This window comes from Colossoma macropomum, unplaced genomic scaffold, assembly GCF_904425465.1.
Source record: "Colossoma macropomum unplaced genomic scaffold, Colossoma_macropomum, whole genome shotgun sequence".
Classification (NCBI taxonomy): Eukaryota; Metazoa; Chordata; class Actinopteri; order Characiformes; family Serrasalmidae; genus Colossoma; species Colossoma macropomum.
The window spans coordinates 27,522-38,155 of NW_023495900.1; the positions used below are offsets into that span (position 1 = coordinate 27,522).

The 10,634-nt window shown below is 37.6% G+C and overlaps 1 long non-coding RNA gene across 1 annotated transcript; it reads left to right on the top strand.

Annotated features, from left to right (window-relative positions):
- The first annotated feature begins 3,217 nt into the window (after positions 1-3,217).
- LOC118803431 lies at positions 3,218-5,320 on the top strand. The gene is made up of 4 exons (XR_005006857.1): positions 3,218-3,280; positions 3,385-3,474; positions 4,239-4,331; positions 5,140-5,320. It is a non-coding gene; the product is annotated as an uncharacterized LOC118803431 (long non-coding RNA).
- Positions 5,321-10,634: the final 5,314 nt, after the last annotated feature.

A 10,634-nucleotide genomic window follows, 5' to 3' on the forward strand; every position in this document is an offset into this window, starting at 1 on the left:
TCAAAAATGGCATCATCGTTGTTTTTCTTTATTGATGAAAACGGCTGTGTCGATCTTTGGCGTGAACTTTACGCTCATTCAAGATCATCTTCTTTTTATTCTCAAGTACGTTCTTCCTTTTCTCGAATTGACTATTTCTTTGTCAATCGCGAGCTCATGCAGTTTGTCACCCAAGCTGAGTACTTGGCGATAGTTATTTCAGACCATGCACTGCTGCAGATGGATCTTACCCTCAGTCATTAGAGAGATCGCCCTCAGTGGCGTTTTAATCCAACACTACTTTCAGAGGAGAATTTCTGTACTGAATTTTTCAGATTCCATTTGTTTTTTCTTACACTTTAACAAAACTGATTCTGTTTCTTATTCAGTGTTATGGGAGTCCCTCAAATCTGTTATTCGTGGTGAAATTATCTCCTACACCTCTTATATTAAGAACACCAACAAGAAAAAAAACTGGACAAGCTTTCTAGTTCCATACTATCTTTAGATGGTCAGATTTCTTCCTGTCCCACTTCAGAATTGATCAAAAAGCAGCTTGACCTACAAGCTGAATTCAATTTGCTTTCCACAAAATATGCCGAAGCCTTTATTTTATGTTCCCAAGTTTTCTTGAGAACTAGCGCATCAGTTAAGGAGACAGGCTGCGTCTAGACTAATACACCAAATTAGGGACACTCATGGGAATTTATTGACTCATCCTAAAGACATTAACAATGTTTTTAAAAATGACTACTCTTCATTATATACTTCGGATGGCCCGGTTAACACTACTGCTATGCACTTATTTATAGATAAATTAGCACTCCTGGGTTTAGACCCTATAATGGCTGAAGAGTTGGATCACCCGTTTACCTTAAAGGAAATTTCTGAAGCTACTGGATCCTTAAGTAGCGGTAAATCCCCAGGACCAGACGGGTTTTGAATAGAATTCTTTAAGAAATTTGACAACCAACTGTCACCTCTTTTGCTGGAGGTATTTAACTGAGAAGGGGTTCTTTGCCCCCTTCTCTGACACAGGCTACTATCTCACTTACTGTTAAAAAGGATAAAGATCCCACGTTTTGCAGCTCATATCATCCCATCAGTTTGCTTTGCAATGAGCACAAAATCCTGGTTAAGATTCTGGCCAAACGCATTGAGACTGTCCTCCCATCTATTATATCAGAGGACCAAACAGGATTTATCAAAGGTAGGCATTTATTCTCTAACATCCATAGACTTTTAAATATATTATATACGTCTGATAAATTGCAGATTCCAGAAGCTGTTGTTTCGCTAGATGAAGAGAAGGCCTTCGACCATATCGAATGGGACTATTTATTTTTAGTTCTTAATAAATTTGGGTTCAGAAATACATTGATTTCATGGATTAAGTTGCTCTACACTGCACCATTAGCTCGTGTCCATACAAACTCTGTATATTCTGATTATTTTTCTTTACATAGAGGTACATGCCAGGGATGCTCCTTATCGCCTTTACTTTTTGCTATGGCCATAGAACCTCTTTCAGTTGCTCTTAAAACTGCTCCTGGTATACAAGGAGTCACTCGGTATGGAATTGAAAATAGGTTCTCCCTCTATGCAGACGATCTCTTGATATATGTAACTCACCCCTTTCTGACATTCCAGTTATTAATTCCATTTTAGTAGAATTTGGCTCATATTCGGGCTACAAGCTAAACTCCAAAAGCGAGTTTTACCCAATTAATGCTGCTGCTTCTATAATTACACAGACCGAAATCCCCTTTAGGCTTGTGCCCTGATGGATTTAAATATCTAGGCGTTAATATTACCCAAGAAAATATCACTCATTCAGGATGCTAATTTCTCCCCTCTACTTACTAAAATGTGCAGTGACTTCCAGAGGTGGAGTAGCCTTCCCCTCTCTCTAGCAGGTAGGGTGCAGTGCATTAAGATGAATGTCCTTCCTAAATTTTCTCCTCAAATCCTTCTTTGTCTCTATAGATAAGGCTGTCACTGGGTTTATTTGGGGTGGTTGTGTCCCCCGTATCAGGAAGGTAATTCTTCAGTGTTCCCCGTTCTTTTGGCTTGGCCCTCCCTAATTTTATGTATTACTATTTCACAGTCAACATACAAAAAATGGCCTTTTGGTTTAAATACCCAGAGGCTGCATGGTGTATCATGGAATTCCCTTCTCATTTCTCCTCCAATACGTTAGTAGTGTCTACTCTAAAGATCTGGACCCAGTTTCATAGAATGTTTCACTTTACTGAGGTGTCTGTCTTGAGTCCAATATGCAAAAATCATTTATTTAAACCTGCCACCCTGGACTCCATATATATACGTTGGGAGGGCAGGGGTATTACCACCTTTAAGGATTTCTTTGATAACACATTTAGCAGTTTCTCCTCAATAGTTTGCAAATTTAATCTTCCTAGAACAGAGCTTTTCCGATTCTTCCAAGTTCGTCACTGTGCAGAATCCCTTTTTCCCATGTTTCCAGAATGTCCCCCAGCTCTTCCCTGGGAGGACTTTTTTAGGGGTCCAATCACAACATGCCATGTTGGAGACAGTAGAACACAAATAATGGGCAAAGTTGTTAGAGCAGATGTGGAGTTGCAAAAGATGTTGTCTCCCAAATTTTGACACACTGCCCTTGGTGTGGTAAGCAACAGATTTTTAACAAATAAGTCAAAATACCTCAAAAATGGTGAAATATTTTGACATGACTTGTATTTGCACAGTTCATATTTCAGTTTGTATAATTCAGATTTTATGTCACTCCTTCAAGTTTAGAAAAATAGTTTTTTGTGTCTCTTTGAAAAGAAACTGTGAACCAACACCAGGCTAGACTAAAACAGACAGTAAGACGTCCCAGTAAAACTGCATCATATAAAATGATTATCTTACTCAAAAGCCTCTTACAAGCTTCAGATGTCCGTGTCTAAGGAGTTGCTATAAGTGGTATTAAGCCTGGTGGGGCCACTTAGTTGAAATTATTGTAATTGGTTCTGCCACCGACTTTGACTCTCTGCCTGTTCATGCCCATAGCAGTGGTCTGTGTGTTTGGGGAAAGTGGACTTTTTCCTTTGAAAAGTTCAGGGTCAAATTTATTTTTCACCCTTGTTGTTCTGGTGACTGCATACTGCTGATATCTTGAGCTGTTCTGCATTTCACATATAGTAACACAACTCTTGTCTTTTCCTCTTAGGTTTTTCCCACATACACAATATGATACTGGTCCTCTGTATCTTTACTTGTTTGTGTGGATCTGTACTTTTTCTTGGCTCCATCCTATACACTTTTTGTAAAAAGCCCGGTATGTAAAGTCTTCATTTGAACACTTTTATGACAAATTTATGACAGTGGAATTTGTTATTTAATTACAAAACTCTCAAATGCAGCTGTTATTTATCTTTTTAGGCAGTTGCACAGTAATCGTACAGCGTGTTCTCGTCTTTGGTCCAAACATTCTTATGTTTGTGGCCTTCATCCTTTGGGGTGTGCTTAATGGTAAGTATTTTATGGTTGTTTTTATACAACGTACACTAGATTTAATACTGTCACATTAATAAAAATTAATTAACTAGAATTTTGGAGTATTAGGAGAACTAGGAAAAACAGATGTTAATGGTGGTGCCTTATAAGATATGTAGTGATTGCAATATTCTATTCATGGTACATAAATATATCTTAATTAAAAATTAAAATTAAAACATTTTAAATGGTTAATTATTTATTAATTATTTATTATTATTTATTATTATTGTTTTTATTAATTGTAACAGTTAATGGTTTATTGTTCAGAAATTTATCCTGATTTCCATTTTCCATATGTGCTTGAATTATAATGCAAACTCATAAAACAATACACTACAATTTGTAGGAGAAATCAGACTAAACCTGACAATGTGATAATATTGCTGTTTCTAAAGACTATGAAATCACTTACTTTGTTGAGACTTTGCTCTGGAATTGTATCTATCTATCTATCTATCGATTTTATATATATATATATATATATATATATATATATATGTGTGTGTGTGTGTGTGTGTGTGTGTGTGTGTGTATATATATATATATATATATATATATATATATATATAACTTTTTTCTTCAGCTTCACTGGTTGATTATGCAATTGTGACAAAATCAAAAACAACATGGACATATTAACAAAGTGTCCAAACAGTTTTGACCTCTAGATGTTTGTATCTTTTCTTTTACTTGACGTTAAAAAGAAGTGTCATTAAACTCATTTCATGTTTCTTCAGGATTTATCAGTGAGGCTGCCACTTGTTCAGCTGTTAATCTTCTAAGGACTCTTTGGCTACTTGTATTTTGTCCATACTTTAAACGTTTTCATGGTATGTAAATAATGGCTCTCTTACTATTATTGCTATAATTATTTATATTTGCTTTATGTGATACATATTTGTGTTGTGTTGTATCAGTTTATTAAAATGTATTGATTTCAGTGCAGTTTACAATCAGAAGTCAGAACATTCTTTCAGGCAATTCAGATGAGAGATCACAAATATTTTCTGGTCTTATCCTGAGATGGTCCTAAAGTTTGTGACAATCTGGCACTCTCAGAAATAAGGGTACTAAACTGTCACTGGGGTGTCACACCTCTTGTCACTGGGGTGGTACCCTGAGGGGCCTTCAGTACCTTCAGTTAGGGAACATAATTGTATCATATTTTACTGCACAAACATGGTTGCAGGTATAGATTTTGTATTATATAGCGGCACAGTTCTGTATAGGGGAGGAGTTAGACTGAATACATTATGTACAGGTGCGGTTAGACCTGCTGCAGAGATGTCCAATCAGATCAACTCCTCTCACACCATTTAAAAGCTGATTGGTTATCAGTGGTGCAGCACAGTGATATTTTTCTAATGGCAGGATGTTGCTGCCTTTATACGAAATAGATGGAATCCATTTCTTTTTTGAATAAAGGAAATAAAAAGATCATCTTATAGATTTCATTTCAGTGGTTTAGTAGTAAATATAAAGCTGATGTAAATGCTACATTTCTGTTTTCTTGTTGTTCTTTGTGAGGGTTCAGGTGTGAGCTCTCTTTGACAGAATTATATTTTTATATTGGCCATTATTTTTTATATATTTCTAATAAAACATATATATTAAGGTTCCATGCTTTATATTTTACAGGCATAGTCCAATTTTCACTTATCACAGCGGAATGTGTTGCATTGTCTGTAATTGCTGCTGTAGGTAAGTACCCATGATTTTTACATATTAACACAAGATGACATTTATAAATATATACATACATAAACAATTGGCGAAACAAATGAATGTCACTATTCCACGGTCATTAAATATAATTATTCATACATGTAAACATGATTATAGAGAAAAATCACTAATAATGTTTTCAGCTCATTTAGTAGTCTGCTGATCCTCTCCAGTGACAGTGCTGCCAATGTAAACACCTTCCTCTTTGTACTTAAATGCTCGTTCCCTCTTTAGGAAAATCACCACTTCTCTGTAGGAAAGAGGAGAATTTGCAGTTAAAAGGATATTATTATGAACTATGGATATTATGGATATATTATAGTTTGGAATCCAACTGTAAACTATATGCTACATTAATAACCTTTATTATTCACAATAATAACTTAAAGAAATTAGAATTCCATAAAAGTTGTGACACTTGGTAAAGTGGAAATAAAAGCATGAAGCAGTGATCTGAAAATCCTTTTGACCTGTATTCAATTGAAAACAGCACAAAAACATGATATTTAATGTTTCATCTATTTAACCTTAATTTTTGTGTATATATGCTTGTTCTAAATTTGATGCCGACAACACGATCCAGAAAAGTTGGAAGAAGGAGATGTTTACCACTGTGTTACATCACCTTTCCTTTTAACAGTGTTTAGTAATCGTTTGGGAACTGAGGACCCCATTTGTTGTAGTCTTGCTTGATATAACACATCAGCTTCTCAACAGCTGGGGGTCTCTGTGGCTGTATATTGCATTTAATAATGCATCTCATGATTTAATGGGAAACAGGTTTGAACTGCAGGCAGGCCAGTCTAGCACCTGCACTCTCTTACTGTGAAGCCACACTGTTGTAACTCATGCAGAATGTGGTTTGGCATTTCTTTCTGAAACAAGCAGAGACATCCCTGAAAAAGATGGCAGGATATGTTGCTCCAAAATGCATATTTACCCTGCAGAATGAATGTTTACAGGTATGCAAGTTATCCAAGAATGATGCTAACAAGAAGTAATAATTATAAATAATACACTGTAATTATCTATTTACCTTTTTACAGTCAGATCCATAAATATTTGGATGTTGACAAAGTTATTATTATTGTTTCACAGCATATTGGAGTTAAAATTAAATAATGAATTAGAGCTAAAAGTACTTTAATTTGAGGGTATTTACATCCAAATCAGGAGAATGATGTAGGCATTACAACCATTTTCATACATAACCCCTCCCCCTTTTTTCATAAGCAAAAGTTACTGGTTATTTTTAATATTTTAATACTTGGTTGCAAATAATTTGCAGTCAGCAGCTGCCTGAAGTTAGGAACCCATAGACATCACCAGAAGCTGGAGTTCTTCCCTGGTGATGCTCTGCCAGGCCTTCAGTTCCTGCTTGTTATTAGGACGATTTAGCTTCACATTTATACTCAAACCAAATTGCTTATCTGCAGTACGTTCCAAAAAAGTTAAGACTGGAGCATGTTTACCACTGTTCACCTTTCCTTTTAAGAACACTTAAAGGCCCGTATCAGGGAAAAACTGAATTGTCCTCACTTTTTTAAAATAAAATAGTGAAGTGTACAGCCCTGTTTCCAAAAAAATGGGGACGCTGTGGAAAATGTAAATAAAAACAGAATGCAATGATGTGCAAATCATTTAAAACCTATATTTAATGGCAATTAGTACAAAGACAACATATAAAAAAGAAACCATATATAAACAGGATACAGAAACGCTGCCACCTTCTCTGGAACTGAGCTCATTTAAGATGGACTGAGGCGAAGTGGAAAAGTGTCCTGTGGTCCAACAAATCAAACTTTGAGGTTCTTTTTGGAAATCATGGACGCAGAGTCCTCTGGGCTAAAGAGGAGAGGGACCATCCAGCTTATCAGTACACAGTTCAAAAGCCAGCATCAGTGATGGTGTGGGTGTGCATTAGTGCACATCTGTGAAGGCACCATTAATGCTGAACAATATATTCAGGTTTTGGAGCAACACATGCTGCCATCCAGCAAGACAATGTCAAACCACATTCTGCATGTATTATAGCATCATTGCTGCGTATTAAAAAAGTCTGGGTGCTAAACTGGCCTGCCTGCAGTCCAGACCTGTCACCACTGATGACATTTGGCACATTATGAAATACATAGTACAACAAAGGAGACCCCGAACTGTCAACTGAAAAATATCACTTTCAAAACTACAGCAGTGTCTCCTCAGTTCCCAAACACTTACTGAGTGCTGTTAAAAGAAGAGGTGATGAAACACAGTGGTAAACATGCTTCCCGTCCCAACCTTTTTGAAATGTGTTGCTGGCATCAAATGCAAAATAAATAAAAAAAAAGAAAGATAAAATTTCTCAGTTTCAACATTTGATATGTTGTTTTTGTACTTTTTTCAATTAAATAAGGTTTAAATGATTTGCACATCGTTGCATTCTATTTTTATTTACATTTTGCGCAGCGTCCCAACTTTTTGGAAACAGGGTTGTAGAATGTAAATACTGTAAAGTTTAAGATACGGTTAAAATTTGTTCTTTCTTCAGTCGGTGCAAACCTAATAAGGACATTAAGCTGTAAAAACAGTCAGTTTGGAATTGATTGTTTTCTGTTGTCACGAAAGTCTAGACATTTACATATATTTGTCTTTTCAGCCAACAGCAGTTTAGCCCCACCCATTCACACTGAAGTTATAAGAAGTGTTTTAGTCTGGACTGATTTTTAAATAAAGCACAATACAAGAAAGCCTGTTTAATAGAAAATGGTCATGTAAAAATAAATTATAACTGTTTTAGGTAAATAAACCCACCCATAAGTGTCATAAGAGGACCTCCAGGAAAAGGAAAATGCTCGAGTTTTGAAGTGCTGTCTAGAGGTCAAAGGTCACAGGCATTCAGTTGTGGTTTTTAGCCTTGCCCTTCATGCACAAAGATTTCTCCAGCTTCCCTGAATCTTTTAATAATATTCTGCACCATGGAGGGTGATATACCTAAAACCAGTGATATGTTTTTGACAAAGTGATGAGTCTCGACCCACCCTTGCTCATAAAAGACTAGTTTTCCGGGATAGTTCTTTTATATCCATGCATGACACTGTCATTTGATATTTTACAACCTACGTTGTAGTGTGAGTGTGAGAATCAGTGACCAGGGTTGGGTAGTAAGAGAATACTTGTATCAGTGTTATGTAGTGAGGATATAAAAGAGTAAATCCATTATATTTACAGAAAAAGACAGCAATCAGATTACAAGTACACTATGAAATAAAATGATTACCCATAGAATTATCTTAAAACTACTCTTAGTTATTTTAATGCTTGATAAAATTGTCTGCTAAAGGAGCTTTTTGCCACAACACAAAGGGATGAAGGAGACGGCATGCAGTGCCTCTGCTGAATGGTGACGGTGTGCAGTGGCTCTACTGAATGTTGACAGTGTGCAGTGGCTCTGCTGAATAGAGACAGTGTGCTGTGGCTCTGCTGAATGGAGACAGTGTGCAGTGTCTCTGCTGAACGGTGACAGTGTGCTGTGGTTCTACTGAATGGAGACAGTGTGCAGTGTCTCTGCTGAATGGAGACAGTGTGTTCTGACTCTGTTGAATGGAGACAGTGTGTTCTGACTCTGTTGAATGGAGACAGTGTGTTGTGGCTCTGCTGAATGGAGACAGTGTGTTGTGACTCTGCTGAATGGAGACAGTGTGTTGTGGCTCTGCTGAATGGAGACAGTGTGCTGTGGCTCTGCTGAATGGAGACAGTGTGCTGTGGCTCTGCTGAATGGAGACAGTGTGCTGTGGCTCTGCTGAATGGAGACAGTGTGCTGTGGCTCTGCTGAATGGAGACAGTGTGCTGTGGCTCTGCTGAATGGAGACAGTGAGCTGTGGCTCTGCTGAATGGAGACAGTGTGCTGTGGCTCTGCTGAATGGAGACAGTGTGCTGTGGCTCTGCTGAATGGAGACAGTGTGCTGTGGCTCTGCTGAATGGAGACAGTGAGCTGTGGCTCTGCTGAATGGAGACAGTGAGCAGTGTCTCTGCTGAATAGAGACAGTGTGTTCTGACTCTGTTGAATGGAGACAGTGTGTTGTGGCTCTGCTGAATGGAGACAGTGTGTTGTGGCTCTGCTGAATGGAGACAGTGTGTTCTGACTCTGTTGAATGGAGACAGTGTGTTGTGGCTCTGCTGAATGGAGACAGTGTGCAGTGTCTCTGCTGAACGGTGACAGTGTGCAGTGGTTCTACTGAATGGAGACAGTGTGTTGTGGCTCTGCTGAATGGAGACAGTGTATTTTGACTCTGCTGAATGGAGGCAGTGAGCTGTGAATCTGCTGAATGGAGACAGTGTGTTGTGAATCTACTGAATGGAGACAGTGAGTTGTGACTCTGCTGAATGGAGACAGTGTGTTGTGGCTCTGCTGAATGGAGGCAGTGAGCTGTGAATCTGCTGAATGGAGACAGTGTGTTGTGAATCTACTGAATGGACACAGTGAGTTGTGACTCTGCTGAATGGAGACAGTGTATTGTGACTCTGCTGAATGGAGGCAGTGAGCTGTGAATCTGCTGAATGGAGACAGTGTGTTGTGAATCTACTGAATGGAGACAGTGTGTTGTGAATCTACTGAATGGAGACAGTGTGTTGTGAATCTGCTGAATGGAGACAGTGTGTTGTGGCTCTGCTGAATGGAGCCAGTGAGCTGTGGCTCTGCTGTATAGTGAGAGTGTTTAACAGCAGTAATAGTATGTAATCAGGTTTCGTCACTGTAACGTAGTAATTCTTTGGGTTAGGTTAGAAATGACAGGTAATCAGTAATTTGTATTAAAGTACGTTTTTCAAGTAACCCTCTGAACCCAATTACCTTTGTAACTGAATGTGTGAATCCAGTAACAGTCAGTGAGAGAGCTTAAATATCAAGGGTAAATGCCCAAATGTCTTTTTAAGTTTGGTGCCTCAATAAAGAAATTCATGTGTATTACTGCAGAAACACAAATTTTAGGTTTGTTTGTATCCTGTGGTAACAGCCACATTTGATGCTTTTTTGATGCATTCGGTGTTTTTTTGAAAACCTATTGTCAGGTATGTCTGTGATGATAACCAGATTACCACAAACAGCATTTATGTGATGTCTACGGTAGGGCTGAGCTCATTACCATCATCACCACATCACACAATTTTTTTTTGTGTTTCATTTTCTTTCATTGATTATTGATTATTATTGATTTTTTCTTGTCTGGAGCACTACTCATATCTACGGATAATGTTTAACAGATTATATACACACACACACAATACACAGACATAAAACAACAGAAACATGATGGAAACAAATTTTAATTTCAAGTGCTTATAGCGGACACACTTCTTTTATGTGGTATTGCCAGTTAACATTATTCGATTCAGCAGTGGCCACAAATGTAGTTCCTCAGCCAGATGTT